General features: G+C 41.1%; 1 protein-coding gene across 1 annotated transcript in view; it reads left to right on the forward strand.

Moving 5' to 3' along the window:
• The first annotated feature begins 847 nt into the window (after positions 1–847).
• LOC117441581 (zinc finger protein 721-like) overlaps positions 848–21962 on the forward strand; it is a 39688-nt gene continuing 18573 nt past the window's right edge. Inside the window, exon 1 of the mRNA XM_071202238.1 lies at positions 848–1312. The gene's annotated coding sequence lies outside the window, so the exon portion shown is untranslated. The remainder of the gene's footprint in view (positions 1313–21962) is intronic.

Genomic DNA, 21962 nt, shown 5'->3' on the forward strand with positions numbered 1-21962 from the left:
CTTTCTCCGGCTACAACATGGTTAAGTTTATGAATATTATTAAGGAATTCAAATCCCTCTTTGCAATGTTTACCAGCCTCCTTAGGCTTTTCAATCACAATCATTAAACTGGAATAAATACAATATTGTTAACATGAAAATATGATTTAATGTTCGTTGTTTAGAGTTATTCTAAGGCTTTACTCAATGGGAACTCGGTATGAGATAGAGCACACTGTTGAGATGTCCAATCTGCCTGTTGTACACACTTTGACCAGCAGGGGGTTTGTGTTCAGATGAAGCCCATGATGAAGCCTCATGAGATGAACCCTTTTGCGAACCAATTGGCTGGAAAGCTTCATAAGGCTTCATTTCGCCATCACTACCGTTAAGGCATCCAAACGGATTGGATGGCCTACCTGCCTGTCGGCCTTCCATCGGGGCACTAACTTATCTCGTGCCCTCATTGGTCATGTGCGCGTTCGTGTGTGTTGGAGGCTTATATATACAGTCTATGGTTGGAGGAGAGGCTCTATAAGGAAGTGGCAGATTTTCTCCGGTTGTGTATTTTCAAATTATAGCGATCTCGAGCCGGTTTCTCAAATTTACCTACCCCACCTTGAACTCAAATTAATATTTTGACGTCAAAAAATAAATTTGGAATAAACAAAAAAAAATTGCTGTCACAAATTTGCGGAAAATGTTTAAGCTGATCCAACGTATCAATTTGTTCAGTGTATCTATCTATCTCTCTCTCTTTCTCTCTGTCTATCTATCTATAATAGCAGGGTCATGCAGAGTCCCTGCTATATCCCTTTAAGAGAGAGAGCGGTGTGGCGCGTGCATGTGTAGAGCGTCATGTGTGTCCGGAAGAGAGTGGGAGTAGCAGCAGTGATCAGTCTGTCTCCAGTTAGCTGTATAACAAAGTCCTGAGGAAACACAGCGGCCTCCCAAGGAACCGCCTGCCTGTCTGCCTCATTTCAGAGTGGGTTATTGAAGCCGAAGCCTGGTGCTGCAGTCCGGGAAGACTGCAGAGAGTCCTCCCCTGTATTCCTCCACTACGGTCTGGGAGCAGCATCTATCTCCACTGTTGCTGTAACCATGTTAATGTCCCTCTGTGGGACCAATAAAGGACTTCTGATTCTGGGACAGACAGAAGAGAGGGGGGAGGGGCGGGTTGGAAAGCGGCCTTCTTCTTTTCCCGGATTTGAAGAGTCCTCTTCCTCACAGTCCACCGTATCCCAGGATGCAATGCGCGCCGGTGACGAGGAAACAAAGAAAATGTCGGTCCGGTCTCAGAGAGAAGGCAGCACGTGAGGTGTAACTGATGCATGTGAGTATTGGGTTTAACTTACTTTAATAACCAGTGTTGGGCAAGTTGCTTCCAAAATGTAATATATTACATATTACTGTCTTTTTAAAGTAATAAGTTACATTACTTTTATATTACTTTTGAGTGACTTTCAGCAAAATAACCACAAAAGAATGGCTAGGTATTTGAAATGCTAAAATGTAGTTTAGGAGGATCACGAAAGAGAAAGGAAAAGAGGTTAAAAGACGGAGCGCTGGACATCAGATAAATCACCCGAAGAAGGCAGACGGGAAGTAAACAATAACAGTACACGGAATGGGCTCTGTAGTGTGTTTAGTATATGGCCGTGTGCAGGCCCGGTTCCAGAACAAAATGACTCGGGTGCATCTGAGATTACAGGGGGCCCAGCAGTAGTAGGTTTACATGAGCAATAGTGGCCGGCAAGAAACGAAAAATAGCATTGATGTTATGGTCCCCAATGAACAGATTATGGCCTTTGTTATGTTTTGAAACCAAGCAAGTGAGAACATTTCAAGTGTGTTAAAGGTCCCATGTCATGGCCATTTCCACTGACCATAATTCCATTGTTGAGGTATACTAAAATAGATTTATACTGTGCAATTTTCCAAACTCACATTGGTTTCTTATACAGCATCTCTGTAAAGTACAGGGAGTATTTAGTCAGCCACCAATTGTGCAAGTTCTCCCACTTAAAAAGATGAGAGGCCTGTAATTTTCATCCTAGGTATACCTCAACTATGAGAGACAAAATGAAAAAGAAAATCACATTGTCTGATTTTTAAAGAATTTATTTGCAAATGATGGTGGAAAATAAGTATTTGGTCAATAACAAAAGTTAATCTCAATACTTTGTTATATACCCTTTGTTGGCAATGACAGAGGTCAAACGTTTTCTGTAAGTCTTCACAAGGTGTTCACACACTGTTGCTGGTACTTTGGCCCATTCCTCCATGCAGATCTCCTCTAGAGCAGTGATGTTTTGGGGCTGTCGCTGGACAACAGACTTTCAACTCCCTCCAAAGATTTTCTATGGGGTTGAGATCTGGAGACTGGCTAGGCCACTCCAGGACCTTGAAATGCTTCTTACGAAGCCACTCCTTCGTTGCCAAGGCGGTGTGTTTGGGATCATTGTCATGCTGAAAGACCCAGTCATGTTTCATCTTCAATGCCTTTGCTGATGGAAGGAGGTTGTCACTCAAAATCTCACGATACATGGCCCCATTCATTCTTTCCTTTACACGGATCAGTCGTCCTGGTCCCTTTGCAGAAAGCCCCAAAGCATGATGGTCCCACCCCCATGTTTCACAGCAGGTGTTCTTTGGATGCAACTCAGCATTCTTTCTCCTCCAATCACGTCTAGTTGAGTTTTTACCAAAAAGTTCTATTTTGGTTTCATCTGACCATATGACATTCTCCCAATCCTCTTCTGGATCATCTAAATGCTCTCTAGCAAACTTCAGACGGGCCTGGACATGTACTGGCTTAAGCAGGGGGATACGTCTGGCACTGCAGGACTTGAGTCCCTGGCGGCGTAGTGTGTTACTGATGGTAGCCTTTGTTACTTTGGTCCCAGCTCTCTGCGGGTCATGGACTAGGTCCCCCCGTGTGGTTCTGGGATCTTTGCTCACAGGTCTTGTGATCACTTTGACCCCACAGGGTGAGATCTTGCGTGGAGCCCCAGATCGAGGGAGATTATCAGTGGTCTTGTAAGTCTTCCATTTTCTAATAATTGCTCCCACAGTTTATTTTTTCACACCAAGCTGCTTACCTATTGCATATTCAGTCTTCCCAGCCTGGTGCAGGTCTACAATTTTGTTTCTGGTGTCCTTTGACAGCTCTTTGGTCTTGGCCATAGTGGAATTTGGAGTGTGACGGTTTGAGGTCGTGGACAGGTGTCTTTTATACTGATAACGAGTTCAAACACGTGCCATTAATACAGTTAACGAGTGGAGGACAGAGGAGGCTCTTAAAGAAGAAGTTACAGGTCTGTGAGAGCCAGACATCTTGTTTGTTTGTCGGAGACCAAATACTTATTTTACCGAGGAATTTACCAATTAATTCATTAAAAATCCTACAATGTGATTTCCTGGATTCTTTCCCCCGTCCTGTCTCTCATAGTTGAAGTGTACCTAGGATAAAAATTACAGGCCTCATCTTTTTAAGTGGGAGAACTTGCACAATTGGTGGCTGACTAAATACTTTTTTGCCCCACTGTAGGTGTGTATTCGCTCTCTGTCCTAAACGGCTCGTTGGAGCTCTTGCCCCCCCCTCTCTGTGAGCCCAGTGTGCTCCGATTGTTCAGCTCGGCCACTCTGTTCTGATTAGTCAACCACCAGAGAGGCTGCGCCCATGTCTAACAGTGTTTTTTTCAGCTCGCTCTGAGCGGAACATCAGTCTTACAATGGCGTCAGTACAGTCGTATATGCTATACGCTAACTAACCGAACTGTACCTACAACTGTTGTTATAGAAGAGTAAGATATTTTTACCTGTAATAAACTACTACTGTTTGATGAAAAATCAAATCATGGTTTGCTATATACAGTGTTGGGCTAGTTACTTTTAAAAAGTAACTAGTAATAGTTATAATTACTGCTCTCAAAAAAGTAACTAGTTACTTTATTAGTTACTAAATTATAAAAGTAACAAGTAACTTTACTTTACTTTAAAAAATAATAACAATAGAGAACCGCAGTGACGCGTCGTAAAACCCGGAAGTAAGTTAGCATTTTTAGCACTTCCGGTTCCTTCGTCAAAAAAAAAGCAATGCATTTTCTCCATAGGGTTTTGGAAAATAGCTCGAAATAAGGTCTGTGGTTGTTGACACAAATTTAAGAGATAAATCACGTTTTGTTCTACGACAGTAGATACATCAGCAGTGACCCCACTGGTGATTTTTGAAGAGTTTATGTGTCTGAAAAACGATGGTTGTTACCGAGTGGCTGAATAGGACTACAGAAATTATCGAGGCCGTTGTACGTCATTACGCCTACACACGTAAACACTCCCGCTAAGTTTATTTCCCCCTGTGTTCTGCTTGAAAGCAAGTACCTGCCTATCTTTAGTATCTGTATATCTATATCTGACCATTAGAATCTGTATTTTTGAAATTGTCGTTTTTAACACCGTAGTTTTACAAATTATAGAATAATTAATTACCAGTGTTTTCCAATTTTACTCGGCAGTTAGTTTCGTTAGCTAACGCTAGCTAAAGTTAGCTAACGCTAGCTAAAGTTAGCTAAAGCTAGCGCTACTAGTTAGCTACGCAATGGTTTGTTGCTCCGGGTTGCAGCCACAGGTCTTCGCATGAAACGTGCTCGTTCTATCGTTTCCCGGCCAATGTTTTCCAAAGGAGAGTCTGGATTCGTGCCATGAGGTAAGCTGACGTTACATTTTTGTCCATCTCACGGTGAAATGTAAATGATGGGTAGTGACTGTATCGCTGTTTTAGAGATGGCGCTGCTGAAAAGACCGCAACATAAGTAAAGATAATGAATACATCCTATTAAAACCTGTGTGGCTTATATGATAAGTCTAATTCATACAAGCAGCATAACGTTGCTCCATTGTTGGAGCAGATATCTCTGCTCCGCGCCGATCCTATATGAGTTTGTTTTAAAAGAAGGAAAACTCAAAGCAACCGGGATAAGAGTTAAACAATAATCTGCTTTAATGGTAAAACAATACACCATACAGAGCACTCTGCAACAGTACTCCGGGCTCAATTCCTACCACCGTGTGATATACGTACCACGACAGCCAGTCAGGAAGAGAGCACAGAGCATAAGAATATTACAGTATTTATACACATAAGCGGGGAGGAGTCTGGCCGGTTTTACTTCTGGGCAAACCCTAGGCAAAGAGTCAGCAGTTTGTTGATTGTGTGTGTGTGTGTGTGTGTGTGTGTGTGTGTGTATAGTTTTCACAGACAGAGGACTCTTTAACAGAACGCACACTCATCTTATCATGTAGCTTATCCCACAATAGTCATGTGTTTTTCTTTATGAAAGCCACACATAGTTGGCTATTAACAGTCATCATCTCATGACCTCCTCAGGACCAGCTAACCAACAAAGCTTAACTGTCCTCATACCCCCAGGCCATCTCTGAACTTCCCTCCACCCGAAGTCAGCTCACCCAGAATCAGAAGGACCATTGTCTCTCTAATTGTGTGTGACCCAATCGTCTCCTACTCTTTAGTCTTGAAATGAACGCACATACATTTCTCTCATTAACTAACACTTAACATCCCATATATCAGGTGACATAAAAATGAATATACCAGAATTACGCTGTATTAAACTTTTTGCCATAATACTTTACATCAATTTCCACACCATGTAACTAAAGATTGTAGTCAGGGAAATCAGTTTGACATATTGAACTAATAACAAATCACCTCTGGCCGGCAGAGAACTCTCTGCTCCATAGCTTCTCTTGGACGTAACATCACATGTACATTTTACATTTATATTCAATTTAATATTCCATCCCTCACATACTTTGTATATATAATAACTTATATTTAGTTTTTCTTGTTATGCTGCTGCAACACAAACATTTCCCCAATTGGGATCAATACAGTAATATCTTATCTTAATTAATTAAGAAATATAACTATTATAATTAGTGTAGCAGCTGACACCTATTTTCAATATGGATTAATCTACCTTTATTTCTTTAGTTCAATTTTCATCTATAAAAATGTCAAAATAGTGACATTGTTCACGAGACAAAGTGCAAGGTTATATCTTTAGATGTTTTGTTTTAGCCTATGTACTGTATGTCTTAATGCTCTTATATGTGACGGTGTGACTTCCATGAAACTAATATTTGATATCTTCCCAACAGACGAGCTGACAGGAAGCCGAACACTCTAACAACCACAACATTGCAAAGGCGAGTAAATTAAAAACGATTCACAATTTCTTAATTTCTTCTTCTTTCTTGCAGTGAGGTGAAGCTGACCTTGCACTTGGTGCCAGTAAGGATGCTCCTCACGCAGGCTGAATGTGTCTCCCTCCTTACTGACACAGAAGCCCTTGACTTGCAATGCTTCACTAATTGTCATGTCCCTGGCTCCGTAGGGACACTTTTCCTCCAGCACAGCGGGAGACCCTACCAGACCATCTGGAGATGCCCCCAACACTCCTGATTGGGAGAGCCACAAACCTGACTCATGGACCTGCATCTGGGTTGCAGTGGTGAATGCCCTGACGCCCTCACATTCATTCATAGTCCCCCACTGTACAGACACAACATCATCCAGGGCCTGTTGTTGCCCTAGCACCTTGGCACTAAGGGAAGCAGTCACACGCTTTGACCTCAGGACAGCTCCAACGTTGCTGGCAGTCAACCTTCCTTTCCTGAACAAAGGCCAGTTTGGGTTGGTTCGCTGACCAGTGTAGCCACCTGAATTGCCCTCTGTTGCTCCTCAGACAATGCCATGCTTGCCACAATTGCCTCAGGTCCCTGATGCCCAACAGATATAATAATCTCAGGAACAGTAAGTGTTTCCAAGCTGTAGTGTTCCTGCCCCCGAGTCTGTCCCTCAGCCAGTCACGATCTTCGGAGGTGGGCTCTCTTGTCAGCGGGTTGAATAAGTTATTGGTTGGAGGAAATAGCTCCTCCACTGAATGCGTACGTTTAGCTGCCTTTGGCTTCTTCCACTGACAGGGGGAGTCACGTCAGTGCAGCTGAAACTGTGGATGGCAAAGATGGCTAATGAACCACATGACTGCATTTCCATTCTCCACGTGGGCATTCAGATTTTGTGGAGAGAATTCCCTCCACTCCTGTAGATACCTGTGGTGGTGGGATTGTTTTATTTAAAATATATTTACATTTGTAATTAGGGATGTCCCGATCACCTTTTTTTGCTTCCGATCATTTGATTTTGACAATCTGCCGATACCGATTTTTTCCGATCTTTATGCAATGCATTAAGAGAAAAAAAAGTTAACAGATAACGGCTGGTCATCCAACGCGATGAATTCAGCTATCTTGGCTGTTATTGTGTTGGCCTTGTCTCTGTTCTGGGGCAGTTTCTCTTTCCTTTTGAAAGCCTCTGAAAGTGTCGGTTGTTTCAGTGCCGTTACCCGAGTGGCCGCTGTGTACTCGCCGTGTTGTTGTTGGTGTTTGTTTCTCAGGTAGCGTATTAGAGTGGTCGTGTTGAACGTAGCTCTGTTCTTTCCACCACGCGGAACCTCTGCCTTGCAAACATTACATCTGGCTGTTACACTGCCTTCGCTTTCAATTTTATAATACTTCCAAACTCCTGACATTTTCTCTGTCCCGACTCCCGAGTCACCAGCTGAACGTAGCCTCTCGTTAGCTTACTGCTACTATGAGACACTGCGCCCACTCTGTTGCCAGATTTGAGAGGAATAAGCAACCAGGTCTGAAAACAAGCCCAAAGAAAGCAACACATACATGATGTTGTGTAATTTTAAACCAAAACTAAGTCCTCAGGATGACTTTAAGACGTGAACATGGTCATTTTTGTTTTGTAACATTAAATAAAAAAAAATAAATAATTATAAAAAAAAAAAAAATCCCGATCTCTATTTGTAATGCCTTCCTAATACCGGCTCAGATAATGAAGAACAATACAATAAGTTACCATAGCTATGCAGATGACACACACATTTACGTAACCATTTCACCAGGAGACTATGCTCCAATTCAAACACTGAGTAAGTGCATTAACAAATCAATGACTGGATGTGTCGGAACTTTCTCCAATTAAACAAAGATAAAACTGAGGTAATGGTTTTTGGAGGCAGAACGTATAAAAGTTAGCGCTGAGCTTCAGTCTGCAATGTTCAAAACAACAGATAAAGCCAGAAGTCTAGGTGTAGTCATGGACTCTGACCTGAGTTTCAACAGTCACATTGAAACAGTTACTAAATCAGCCTGCTATCACCTAAAGAATATATCTAGGATTAAAAGACTAATATCTTCAGTAGACTGGACTACTGCAAAGGTGTCTTCACAGGTCTCACTAAAACATCTGTTAGGAAGCTGCAGCTGATTCAGAACGCCGCTGCTCGAGTCCTCACTGACACTAAGAAAGTGGATCACATCACTCCTGCTCTGAAGTCTTCACACTGGCTTCCTGTGTGTCAAAGAATAGATTTCTAAATACTGCTGCTGGTTTATAAAGCACTGAATGGTTTAGGCCCAAAATACATTTCTGACCTACTGCTAAATGATGAACCATCCAGATCTCTCAGGTCTTCAGGGACTGGTCAGCTTTCTGTCCCCAGAGTCAGAACTAAACATGGAGAAGCAGCGTTCAGTTATTATGCTCCAAATATCTGGAACAAACTCCCAGAAACCTGCAGGTCCGCTGCAACTCTGACTACTTTTAAATCCAGGCTGAAGACTTTTCTTTTTGTCGCTGCTTTTAATTGAACTATTCATATCTTAGACTGCACTGTAACTTTTATCCATGTACTTTTTCTTTTAATGTTTATTTTATTAGCTTTGCTTTTTAATGACTGGTTTTAAATGCCATTTTCTTAATGTCTTTCGTTTTTTGTAAAGCACTTTGAATTGCCTTGTGTTAAAGTGCTATATAAATAAACTTGCCTTGCCTAATAAAGATTTCATGTGACACATAAAATGGATTTGTTGATGGGAATTAATGTGAATAAATTAACTCTAGGTTAACGGTACTCTTGCTATAACTACTCACCGACACTCTATAAACCTTGTCCCTCATGCTAGCCCTGACAACACCGGTAAGCACACCTTCATCTAGGCTGCACTGTTTGACGTGTCCTGACTTGTAGTGGTTCTCTCCTCTATCTCCAATCTTCTTGTCATCTTTGTAAAACGATATCAGACTGGTAATTGACACAGCCATGACTTCTAGTGAAATTCAGTGTGGCTAAAATTAAAAGCTTTGTTAAAATATGCAAGCACGCGGAAGTCAAAGTCAGCTTTATTGTAAAAAAATTCTACATGTGTTATACATCCAGAAATATCGTTTCCCACAGTGTGACATGTAGCCTATACATAAAACAAAAAGGGCCTAGATAAACGGGGTATACAGTTTAAAATGTTAATATATTTAAAGTGTTCAAAGTGCAGTTTCAGTGCAAGTCAGTTGAAACGATCTTAAGTTGGCGTGACGTTGAAGTCGTGCGACCCTGCTGCTGTACTGGATTGTAGTTCGTTTATAGCATAACGTTAGCATTTAGCTTTTGGCGATTAGATTTATGATTCACAAATTATAAAAGTAAGGGAGACATGTGGAGATTATCCGGCTGAACAAAACGTGACCCCTCTCTTAAATGTGTGTCAACCACAGACCTTATTTCGAGCTATTTTCCAAAAATCCTATGGAAAATTTGCATTGCGTTTACTTCCGGGTTTTACGACGCGTCACTGCGGTTCTATATACAAATACAAGTTTTTGTGTTCTGTGGCATAGTAAGAGAAAAGACAACTCCCTACATGTAGATTAGTTAGGTGCTTCAGGAGATTGGCATTGCTGTTATTCGATGTGGACAATGCTTTCTGTCCTGCACACAGTTTACATTTGACCGTAATATTTTTGCGTCCTTTATCCCCACAAATTGAAAATAGTGGTTATATCTCCAAGTTGTAAATGCGCTGCTGCTCTCGCTGATACGTGTGTGTGTGTGTGTGTGTGTGTGTGTGTGTGTGTGTGTGTGTGTGTGTGTGTGTGTGTGTGTGTGTGTGTGTGTGTGTGTGTGTGTGTGTGTGTGTGTGTGTGTGTGTATGTGTGTGTGTGTGTGTGTGTGTGTGTGTGTGTGTGTGTGTGTGTGTGTGTGTGTGTGTGTGTGTGTGTGTGTGTGTGTGTGTGTGTGTGTGTGTGTGTGTGTGTGTGTGTGTGTGTGTGTGTGTGTGTGTGTGTGTGTGTGTGTGTGTATTTTCCCCATAACGCAAGACCCGCCCAACTCTGTCTCTGATTGGCTTACCCTGAAATGTTACCCCGCGTTAACCAATCATCACTCCTCTCTGGTCACTTTCACTTTTCCATGGTACTGTGAGAGGACATCACTGTATTCACCTGTAAGTTACATCCGCAGGGAGATTCGGTTCAGTTGGATCACATAATGTAACAAAGTAACGCACCTATTTAAATCACAGTAACTATAACGGCGTTACTGAATGGGAATAGGTAACTAGTAACGTTATTAGTTACCGCAAAAGGTAGTTGCGTTACAGTAACGAGTTAGTTTGTAACGCGTTAGTCCCAACACTGGCTATATGTGAATGATATGTTATTGGAGCAAATAATTCAGGGAAGAAAGACTACTAAGTATTTCCATCAAACTTTATTTTTTGAAATGTACAAAATGAACATGTGTAAATATACATATATACACCAGTGATTCCCGCAGAAATCAAATATACTTTGGGGGAACGACTCGGGGTGGGGGGGTGCGTGCCCCCCCCCCGTGAAAAATGTTGAGATTTTTTTTCTCAATTCCTGCATTCTAGTGAATTTTCATAGTAACACTGCACTTCAGACAACCTACAACTGGTGATGGTGTCTAGGTCTTTAAGTGTTAAACAGCTGAGAGCAGTCACTGCTGTTTTTTGTAGTCTTCTTTCACACACACATCTTACCAAGTGTGTATGAACATCCTCACAAACCAACAAAGAACATGATCTATATCAAATTTAAGACAGAAAACCCCACACTGGTATCTGACGTCATCATTTGATTCCAAAAGTGGGTCTGGACTCGCGCCCATAGAGGCTGTTTACCAGTATATTGGCTCCCCCCAAAGTATAATTTATGGTTTTTTAAGTTTTTTTTACTCACTGAGGACTCATTGCCACCAATGCAAATGCAAATGAGTGCTCACTGTGTAAAAAAACAAACAAAAAAAACACACAAATTATACTTTGGGGGGAGCCATTATACTTTGGGGGCCCCCCAAAGTATTAACATGCTGTGGGAATCACTGTACACTGTATATCATCCATTCCTCCCCTTATAGGCGTTTTCGGCATCTTGCCTATCTCAGCTTTGTAAGCTGGTGCCGGGGCTTTTTAGGACGAGGCATCAGGGTGCTCATCCCGTCATCTGTTGTCCGTCAGATACGCCAGGAGTTTCCTGATTTGGCTGGACGAAATCAAATGCAAATCACAAAATATTAGATAAACTTAGTTGTTTTAGATTTGTCAGTAGTAGTTGTGGTAGGAGTGTGTATCTATCTAATCAACACAGTTAGCTTGCCAGCTAATATGCTAACCTACGTTTGCTAGTTGTTCAGTGTAATATGCCAACCTACTATGAACAACAGCTAGTCTAGGCTAGCAAGAACATGTTTACAATTGCAATCTTATACGGGTAGTCTGCTACGTTCGGTCATTCATTGTAGCTGGCATGAAAACAATGTTTTCCCTAGCATGTCTAGCTCTAGGTAGCCTTCTTGTTTAGCTCGGTAGCATACACGCTATGAACGGTAGCTTGGTGGCATACACGCTAGGAACGCCAACTATAATGTACTGACCGTACGGTAAATCACCCGGAGTATACTGCCTGAGTATTTTGTGTGTGAATGCAGACATTCTCCAGCTATGAGATACATGTAAGGCCATCTGCTAACATTGGAGTTGATATCTGGAAGCGCTAGCTACTTAGTTAGCACTGAGTCAATGGCTTAGCAGCCCGAAAAACGTTTACCCATTTACACAGTCGTGGTAGATATACCTTGTTTGTTTTAAACATCATAAATACACAAACAACAATGAATCTCCCGCTCGTCCAAACAAAGTAGGAACAGCATCGTTCTTCCGTGCCCTACGCTGTACATATCCGGCATGAATCGCTGAAAGGTTTGGGAAGCTCAAGCTTTGTTTCGTAAAAGGCCGGCAGAGGGTGCAACCATAGCTCTGGGTTAGGGTTAGGGTTAGGGTTCCCTACATAGCGATACCCAGGAAGTAAACAATGGAAAATGAGAAATCTCCAAAGAGGCGTTTTGGGGAGGTATTTTCTGTGTTAGAGTTTTACTCGCTACAGGGTGTACTTTGAGGGTTTTTGACTCTGCAGACCGTTTACATGCATAAAAACCTTCATAACACACAAGGGGACGGGTAATAACCGGAAAAGCATGACATGGGACCTTTAAAAGTGCAATCCTGAAATATTTCATATAGTCCAAAGTGGACTATGGCAAGGCAAATGCCATAGTGTAAATGCTATGAAGCACAAAAGCTTCAAAACTGTACTAATAAAACAAATGAGAACATATTGTAAATCAAGGCAAATATTATTTGAACCAGCTCGTGGTTTGAAATGGCAAACATTGAAAAGCAAAAGTATTATTAAAACATGTGTCGTGGCTAGGGTTGCAAAGGGGCGGAAAATTCCCGGAAAGTTTCCATGGGAAGTTAAGCTGGGGAATTTTGGAAATATTCGATGCAAAATTAAACAAAAAACATGACATTTCAACAGTTTTTTTTTTTCTTTAAGTAGAACAGAACAAGTTTTAATTATTTTATTGAACAATTATTTGTTTCATTGAAGAACGAAAACAGGAATGTTGAGTTAAATATTACTCTTCCCCCCCCAACCCCACTCATTCAAAAAAATGTACACCCCATCCAAAAATCCCCACAAAGTCCCATTCAAAATGTTAAATGAAAAGAGCCCTTCTCCCTCCAAAAAGTCCCATTTAAACATGCAAATCTTCCTTCAAGCAATCCTCTTCATTTTTGCTAAACCCTTTCAGCCAATGGGCTCTTCCTGGGCCTCATCAACACCCAACTCTGAGTCTTCTTCTTCAGTGTCACTGTCCAGCCTTGTTGAGGATGGCTCTGTGTCAGGCTCAAAGAGCCTTAGGTTTGCCCGAATGCCAACCAGTGTTTCCACTCTCACATGTGAGCCTGTTGCAAACCTTTGTGTGGTCTAAATAGCCATGCAGTGTGCTATGGCATGGATATTCAAGTGTACTTGAATGGCATCCGTTTGTTTTAGTCAAGATTATTCTAAAATATACTTTCCCCAACTATATTTAAGTTCCCTATGAAGAGCCAACATTCAATTTTGAAAATTCCCAGTTTATACCCGTGTATTCCCATTAATTCCCGTGGAAACTTTCCATCTTTGAAAATTCACGGAATTTTGCAACCCAAGTCGTGGCTTCCTTCCTTGTCTTTCCATCAAGCCACTAGACGCCTTAAACAGACAGTTCTAACTTGTTTCTTTCCTTTAAATTACTCACAGTTTGAAGCGTTGCTTGGCCTCTGGTGGTTTAGATAATGTTGCGATGTGTTTGCTCAAAATAACATAACAAACTTTTGCACATGCAACAAAGAAATTAGGCCTTTACAATATTCAAAAGAAATAGGCAAAACTCAAATAAAATAAAAAACAACTTAGGTATTCTTTCTTGATAATGCTTGTATAACTTCATAACTTAAAGGGTACTTGTACGATTTGTATGTACGTGTACGGTTCAAAACTATTCCTCGACAGCGTCTCAACAGGTTGCCCATCACTGTGGCTTTAGCCCAGGCGCCATGGGAAATGTAGTCCTTTATAGTGCGTTGACTACAGACGTCACAATTAGGTGGCCTTTCTTATACAATCTAAATACTGGCTCTAACATACCGGCCCCTATTGTTATGGGCATCTTTAATAACAATAAACAAAAATTCAAAAAGAGCCAGACAAAGTCAGTCTTCATATTCTATTTGAGATAGACAGGGTGTCTTAATTGTCCATCTTCAGTTATTTCCTTATTCTAAGGCAGGCACCAGTAGGCATATTTTGCTTATTGGTCTTTCCAGCGTGTTGGTTTTTGTCTTAAGAAGAACACTCCGAATCCGTCCTCCAGATCCAGAACGCGTCTCCATAACTCTTGCCATTAACCAGGATCCACGAGGTGCATTTTAATCCATAATTAATACGATGTCTCCAGGTATGAAGTTCCTTTTTAATGCGATTCCATTGCTGTCTATCTTGCAAAAGTGGTAGATATTCTTTGATCCATCTGGTCCAAAACAAATTTGCTATGTACTGCACTTGTCGCCAGCAGCGTCTTGAGTATGTATCTTGCTGATGGAATAAGCCTGGGGGCAACAAAGGTTTGACCTTGAGCTGCAGCAAATGGTTTGGTGAGAGAGGTTCCAAGTCATTTGGATCATTTGACACTGTAGTTATTGGTCGGCTGTTGAGAATTCCTTCAACTTCACACATAACTATTGAAAGGCTTTCCTCAACAAGTGTTTGTTGTTTTGTGATGGATAGCAGAATTTTCTAGGGATGCTCCGATCGAGATCGGCCGATACTCACTCTCCACCGATCGATCGGTGCTCTCCATACATGCCGATCGCGAGAGCCGATGGCATGACGTTAAATACATGACACTTTTCTCTGTGTGCGGCAAAACAAGCTCGTCAAAATGGCTTCACCGGTCTGGCATTATTTTAAAGTGTCCGAAAAAGACAGTGAAATAGCGGTATGCAACGTGTGTGTGAAGCAGAAATCCTGCAGCTCCGCCCGCCGGACCGGTGAGCGGAACGAAACACACAAGAGTTAGACCTAACACACTTAGCTATTTTATCTACCTCTGGAACAAGCTAAACTAGTTATAAATATATTTATCCTTCATTTTCGGGTCACTCATTACTGGATCAGTGAGCTGCATGAGATACTGACAGGCTGTCGAGAGAGGGGGAGAGAGAGGGAGAGAAGAAAAGAGAGCGCTTCCGCTCATTTCTCCCGTGTTATTATCCAAAGTGAATGTAAACTTGAATAATGTTCATTTGATTGTAATAACTAAGTTGATTGTTGTTTGTGGAAGCTCCAGTGAATGAGCCCCATTAACTGAGTTTTAAACATCACTTTAAATGGAAGATTTAAAGTGATGTTTAAATCTTCCATTTAGGCCCCGCCCACTCGATCGGATCGGCGATCGGTATCGGCCGATACTGATTCTGGCGATCGGCCCCAAAATTGGCGATCGGAGCATTTGTTTGAATTTTCTTTACAAGCCGGATTAGTCTTTCCCATACTCCGCCATGATGTGCTCCGTAAGGAGGATTGAAGGTCCATTTCACATCCTTTTGCTGCAGGGCTTGTTCTATTTTGCTCAGATTCCACTCTTTTATAGATTCCTTCAGCTCTCATGACCTCATCTCCAATACTTGTCCTCTTCTGCTGATGAAACGTCTGCAGGCATTAACCTCTTAAGCCCGCCCCCCCCGATACCGGGGGGAAAAACGCGTCACTGCAGGAGACAGCGTCTGGGGGCTTCTTAATATTTAAAAACCTATGAATGTCTTATACTCAAATAACGGGAAAAAACTCAGCAACCTGAAGATATGAGCCATTTTTACCGAAACAAAACACAAGTCTCACAAGAAGCGTTAGCATTAGCCCTTAGTGAAAACAGGCGGATGCTACTTCCGGTGCTAACTAGCAAAAACTATCTTTAAAACGTAATATGTTCTGCACAAACTACATATCAGCTGAAAGCTGATACTCCACAGATTATTTTGATATAAGTATCATCACTGTAGGACAAAAACTCACTGAGCTATCAGCCAGAACAGAGCAAGAAAACAACAACAGTGTTCTAAACCAAAACAATAATTATGTCTTACCGTTGCTGTTTTGTGATCAAAAGTCGTGTTCAAGGGAATAAAAACGCTGCTCAAGGTTAATCCAATGTCTCTTTGTCACTTTAGAATTGTTGTTGATAATCCATCATTACATTCATGGCCGCAGAGTAGGTATAAAGTTTTGCAGTCCGGGGCTCAGGGTGTCTAATGTGCTGTTTACGCAAGCCTCTCTCTCCTTGACGTAAGTTAAAAGCGGGATTTACTAACTCTCCCTCCATTCTATTGGCTCTAAAGTTTCAAAAAAGGTGTCAATCACCCAAAATGCATTGGCACATGGTATCCAGTATTGTTGTCTTAACCTGGATAACATATGATACCTTCCACTGTGACCAACTTGTTGATGAATATCTCGAAGTATGGTTTTAGAGACATGGTGGTGGTTGGGTGCTTTGCTTCCTCAGGCATTGCCATTTTATTTAGCCTTCCTCCAACCTTTACCAGTTCATTCTCGTACACTGGATCCAATGTATACAGTGTACTACTTCCTTTGGTAGGTTTTCCCCTTTTCAAAGTTTCCACTTCCTCTGGAAAAGACTCTTTTTGACAAACACAACAATGCTGCTTCAGCCTTATCCAAGTTATCCTTAGAGAGTGTGAGACCTCTCATAGAGTATTTAAACACTCATCTCCTTCTCAATCAGCTTTATTCGATTTGGTAATTTTGCTTGAGTAGAAGTAAGAACTTAATTCCTCTTCTTTCTTAAAAGCAGCAAGAGATGTTTTACTTGAAGGAACCATGCAACTGCTCTTTTCAGTTTCCTCCAATCAGAGTACTGATGCACTAGCTTGCTTCTGGCATTTAGGTCAGAATTTTTCCTTCTTCACCTATGGATCGTCAGGATAGCTGTCATTGACCAGTTTAAGTGCGTCCGGAAACTCAGGCCATTTGTCCTCAGGTTTTTTCTCAAACAATGGACCATTTATCCAAGTCTCACATTTCAAGAACGATTCTGCTGCCAACCCCCGAGATGCATCATCTGCTGGGTTCAGTTGAGTGTTGATGTATTTCCACTGTGATGTTGCTTCTCTGATCAGACTTATTCTGTTGGCTACAAATGTCTGAAACCTTAGCGTTTCATTCATGATTCATCTCAGAACAGATGTACTGTCGGTCCAGAAGACAGATTTCCATAATGGGATTTGCAGCTCGGTTCTGATCATCTTGTCCATGCGTACTGCCAGTACTGCTGTTGTGAGCTCCAATCTTAGGACAGTGACTTTTTTCAGAGGCACGACACATGACATGAAGGATATGTGAACGTCTTAATCTTCATTTGTCATCTTAAGGTAGGTGACAACACCGTATCCAATCTCGCTTGCATCACCGAAATGGTGCAATTGTGCATATTTAATGTGTCCAGAATTCTTTGGTTTGATACATCGATCAATCTTGAAGCTTTATATCTGCTTTAATCCCATGAGCCATCTTTGCCACTGTTTCTTGAGAGACTCTGGGATTTCTTCATCCCACCCACAATTGACTCTTTTAAGCAGAAACTTGAAAACATCTTCCTCCACATGCCACTGTAAACTTTTTAATAACTGATACATGTGAGTATTGGGTTTAACTTACTTTAATATCTGATACATGTGAGCATGGGTGTAGGAAGCATCCTCAATGTGAGTGGGACAATTTAACAGGGAGGTCCGGAGGCATGCTCCCCCGGGACGATTAAAAAAAAAATGCATCAATCTGGTGCACTTTGAGAGCAAATTTGGGGACTAAATCTATGGATACATCTCTCAACACCCATGTGAAACAGAACTGTAAACAGATGTTTGCATATTTTACAAATCACTCCTTTTAAACTGTATGTTTGTGTTACTGTCCTATAGTAGGAGTTGGAATTATTTCATACCTGTCATTCTCTTATTTTGTATAACTATAATGATCATATAAAGGTGTGCCTTGGAAATACTTGTTTACATAAATGATTACCAAACCGTTTTAGACCCACTACTTGGACTAAAGTGAACTATCTAAACACTCAGTGAGTCCTTCACCTCACTGAGCTGTAGTTATCAGCCACTCAGTCTGACAGGAGAGGACTCTCCCTCCACCTCTTTAATAACAGCGCCTTATATCCGGGTGCTAGTGGAGCACGCTCGTGAACTGTTAGTGACGGAGCCTCACAGCGTGGAAACTGTGGCGCGCATAATTTTAGAACTACAGACAAAGCTACACAAAAAACGCAGCATGTGTACGTAAGGCTCTGACAATCTGCCTTGGTACAAAGTAGCAGTGAAAACATGGTACGGAGTTTCATTGATTTGGGCATTCTCACAATAAGCAAGTGGAATGGATTTGTTAATGAAGCACTGACACAGCGCTCTACAAAGAGCGGAGAGTGGATGGACCGATTTGCAGACTTTCCACATAGTAAAAGTGGGGGGGGGGGGGGGTCTAAACTAATCATTTTAAAAGGTGGGGGGGACTTGTCCCACCCTCATATAATGGCTGTCCATGTGATGTGAGTATCACTTTAGGGTTTATTGTCATTTCAATCAGGAGAGAGAGTTTTGATCTAACGATATATATGCATTGCCGGGTATACACGGATTAATGTAATGGTGTTTGCCGATTAGACCCCGTTGTGCTGGAATATCATTCGGGGGGGAAACCGAACCGATGAAGCCCCCCCTGGGGTCTAGACTCTAGACACTGGTGGTGGTGAAGGCATGAAGGGATTGATGGAGGTCTGGAGAGGACTGGTTTAAGCTTGACCCTGGATGCGTCCAGACTCCTAAAATGACAGCAGAGAGGAGAGAGCAGATTTAAAGGGTTAGCATTGCTCTATGATAAGCTTGTGGGAATAGAGGAGCAGTGATAGGTTTATCTGGGAGTGACGCCCCCGATTACTGATTGAGAGGAGAGGGAGAACACTGCAAAAAAGTTATTTAAGAAAGTGAAAAAAACTTGTTTCTGGGAAACAATTCTTATTTTTCGTCTAAAAAGTCAAATTATCTTGTTAAGAATGTTTTGTTTAAGTATTCTTACTTTGAGAAAATATATCTTACTTTTGTTTATTAAAAATCTTATATTGAGCTAGAATTAGCCAGTAACAAGTTACAGCATTGGTTTGCATACATTTTTTCTTATTTCAAGAAATAAACCATCAAACAACTTCTCAATTTAAGAATCTGATTAAATGACATTTCATATATATGTATTCATCGCCGAGAGCTGTCTATTCCCTTTTCACATTGCCATTGAGACAACTGTGGTGTGGTATACACTAGGGATGTAACGATACCAAAAACTCACGGTACGATAATATCGCGATATTGAAGAAAAATAAAGGTGAATTTTTTTTTTTTCACTTTATTAAATAATACATCTGATTTGTTACAGCATTTTAGTAGGATGGTAGTATTTTAAAGTGTCAACAATATAATAATCAGACCATGCAATAGAATAAATCAAGTTTGAATTTAGTTTTTCAAGTAACTTAACTCACTCACTCAGCATCATCAAGCTTATCTTTTAGGAATATGAGCATGTCCACATTTCCAGGTAGAAGATGGGATGTTTGGGCGTTTACAATATCCCCTGCTGTGGAAACAACTCTCTTGCTTGGTACTGATGTTGCTGGGACAGAGAGATATGCTTTGGCCATGGGTGACAGCAGTGGGTAAAACTGTGCATTGTCTCTCCTCCACTTCAAAAACAATACAGTGTTTGCCAAGAAGGTGAGGCTTATCGACAGGGCGAGATATAAATATACTGTCGGTACTTGTGAATGTCTCTAGGTATGTACATATAGCCCTGTAAATACGATGTCCTTTTGGGTTATCTGTTTTATGTTCATGTTGTAACCTACTTGCTGCCATGTTGGACAGGTCTCCCTTGAAAAAGAGATCGATGATCTCAATGGGACCACCTAGCTAAATGAAGGTTTAAAAAAAAAAATTGTATTTCTTAAATAATTCAGGAATCATTACTTGTAATAAGCATTTATTTCTATTTTCAAGGCCCATTACGGTCAGTAGCTAGATTTTAATTATAGTTTTAAGAATTCTAGCCAAGCAAATGTGGCTCACCCCATTGGCAGATGTTTTTACTTGATACAGGAAAATCCAACTTGATTCAAGCCTATTTTGCTTGTTTTTGGAAGGGCTGTTTTTGTAAGCTGGAAATATGTGAATGAATGACTAAAGACGGTCTTCCTGGTTGAACTTACGCTAAGCTTCATTTTTACATTACCTACAGTGTAGATATGCCAACGAAAAACTTAGGTCACAGGCTCCTCCAACAGAGCAACATATACAACAGATACAGGTGTGCAAGTAAACACAAATAAAATAGAATAGAATATAAATGGTGCAAGAAGAGTGTATATATATATATATATCAGGGTTTCTGCTAGGATTTTTTCTCGCCGGTCAAATGTCCGGGCAGAATTTATTTTACCAGACTAATTTGAAACTTACCGGTCATATTTCAATAATAATAATAGTTGTGTAGCAGAGTTTCCGTTAGCAGGTAATTACCGGACTATGAGCAAATATACTTCAGTTTAAAACTCAGTTCACGGGCTCATTTTTATATTGCTTCAGTTTATAATCGTAACAGATCGAAAAATTCAGATTCATTTTTCAATAAATGATACAACAAACAACATAATTATTACATTCAAACAAACTACTTGTAGTAGATAACGTACATTATTCAAAAGTTTACATCAACTTTGAATAATAACACGGGAGAAACGGATCCTCTCTTTTCCCCTCTCCCTCCTGACAGCACGTCAGTTTCTCATGCAGCTCCTGCAGCTCACTAAACAGAGGGCGGGGCTTCAGGTGATCATGCAGAGCTGCGTGTCTCGGTCAGACTCAGCAGCTGATCTGATCTCTCTCTCGCGTCCGGTTTCACTTCACTCGCGTTTATGTCCATATCGATCAGATCCAGCTCTCCTGATCGGCCTTTATAGAGAGCACCGATCAAACTATTAAGAGTGAATATCGGCCGATAATGACCGGCGGCCGATCGATCGGAGCCTCCCTAATTATTACCAGACATTTTGACCGTCAGGTTTTGAATTTACCGGTTTTTTATAAATTGTACCAGCTAAAAACCGGTAATTACCGGCTAACGGAAACCCTGATATATATATATATATATATATATATATATATATATATATATATATATATATATAATCTGTTTTGGTTATGGTGTTAATGTGATGAGTCCAATTCAGGTCCACGTCAGATCCTCAGTGATGAGTCAGGTCCTCAGTGATGAGTCCACATCAGATCCTCAGTGATGAGTCAGGTCCTCAGTGATGAGTCCGCATCAGATCCTCAGTGATGAGTCCACATAGGGGTTGGCGATATTGAAAAATATAATATCACACTATTTTTCAAGCAGTATCAGGATAGACGATATTTATCACGATATTTCTTCATGTTGGTTATTATGGTTATTTTTCAAGTTACCCTTTAATCCTACCCTGGTGCACATAGATATGATATCTCTGAAAAGGCATATCGTGGAGACCTATTATCGTCTCGACGATATATATCGTCATATCGCCCACCTCTAAGTCAACATCAGATCCTCAGGGATGAGTCAGATCCTCAGTGATGAGCCCATGTCAGATCCTCAGTGATGAGTCCATGTCAGGTCTAGGCCTGCCCCGGCGATCGGCTGAGCCTGGCCTAACCATACCGTACTAAGCCGTGCTAGGTCTCATTTATTTGCTTTGGCTCAGTTGTGACATTACCATTCAAAGTTTTAATGGAGGGAATATCTACAAAGTGCTCACTAGAACTGATTTTTGAAGCCAAGATGTGACTGGGCTGAGACCCGTGGAAGTAATAGCGCTGCCTAACCCTATGTATTAGAAATTATGATCGTTGTTTCAAGATATAATTTATCTCCTTTTTGACAAGTTAACGTTTAGATGCCATTTGTTTAGAGTAATTATTCTACAAAATGGAGTCAAGACTAGCAAATTCTGCTTCTAAAGCCTGTAATCTGGCGGATCTTTCCTTACATACATTTGAAGAGAGCAATATGGTGTTGCTTCTTA

Source organism: Pseudochaenichthys georgianus, unplaced genomic scaffold (assembly GCF_902827115.2).
Source record: "Pseudochaenichthys georgianus unplaced genomic scaffold, fPseGeo1.2 scaffold_180_arrow_ctg1, whole genome shotgun sequence".
NCBI lineage: Eukaryota > Metazoa > Chordata > Actinopteri > Perciformes > Channichthyidae > Pseudochaenichthys > Pseudochaenichthys georgianus.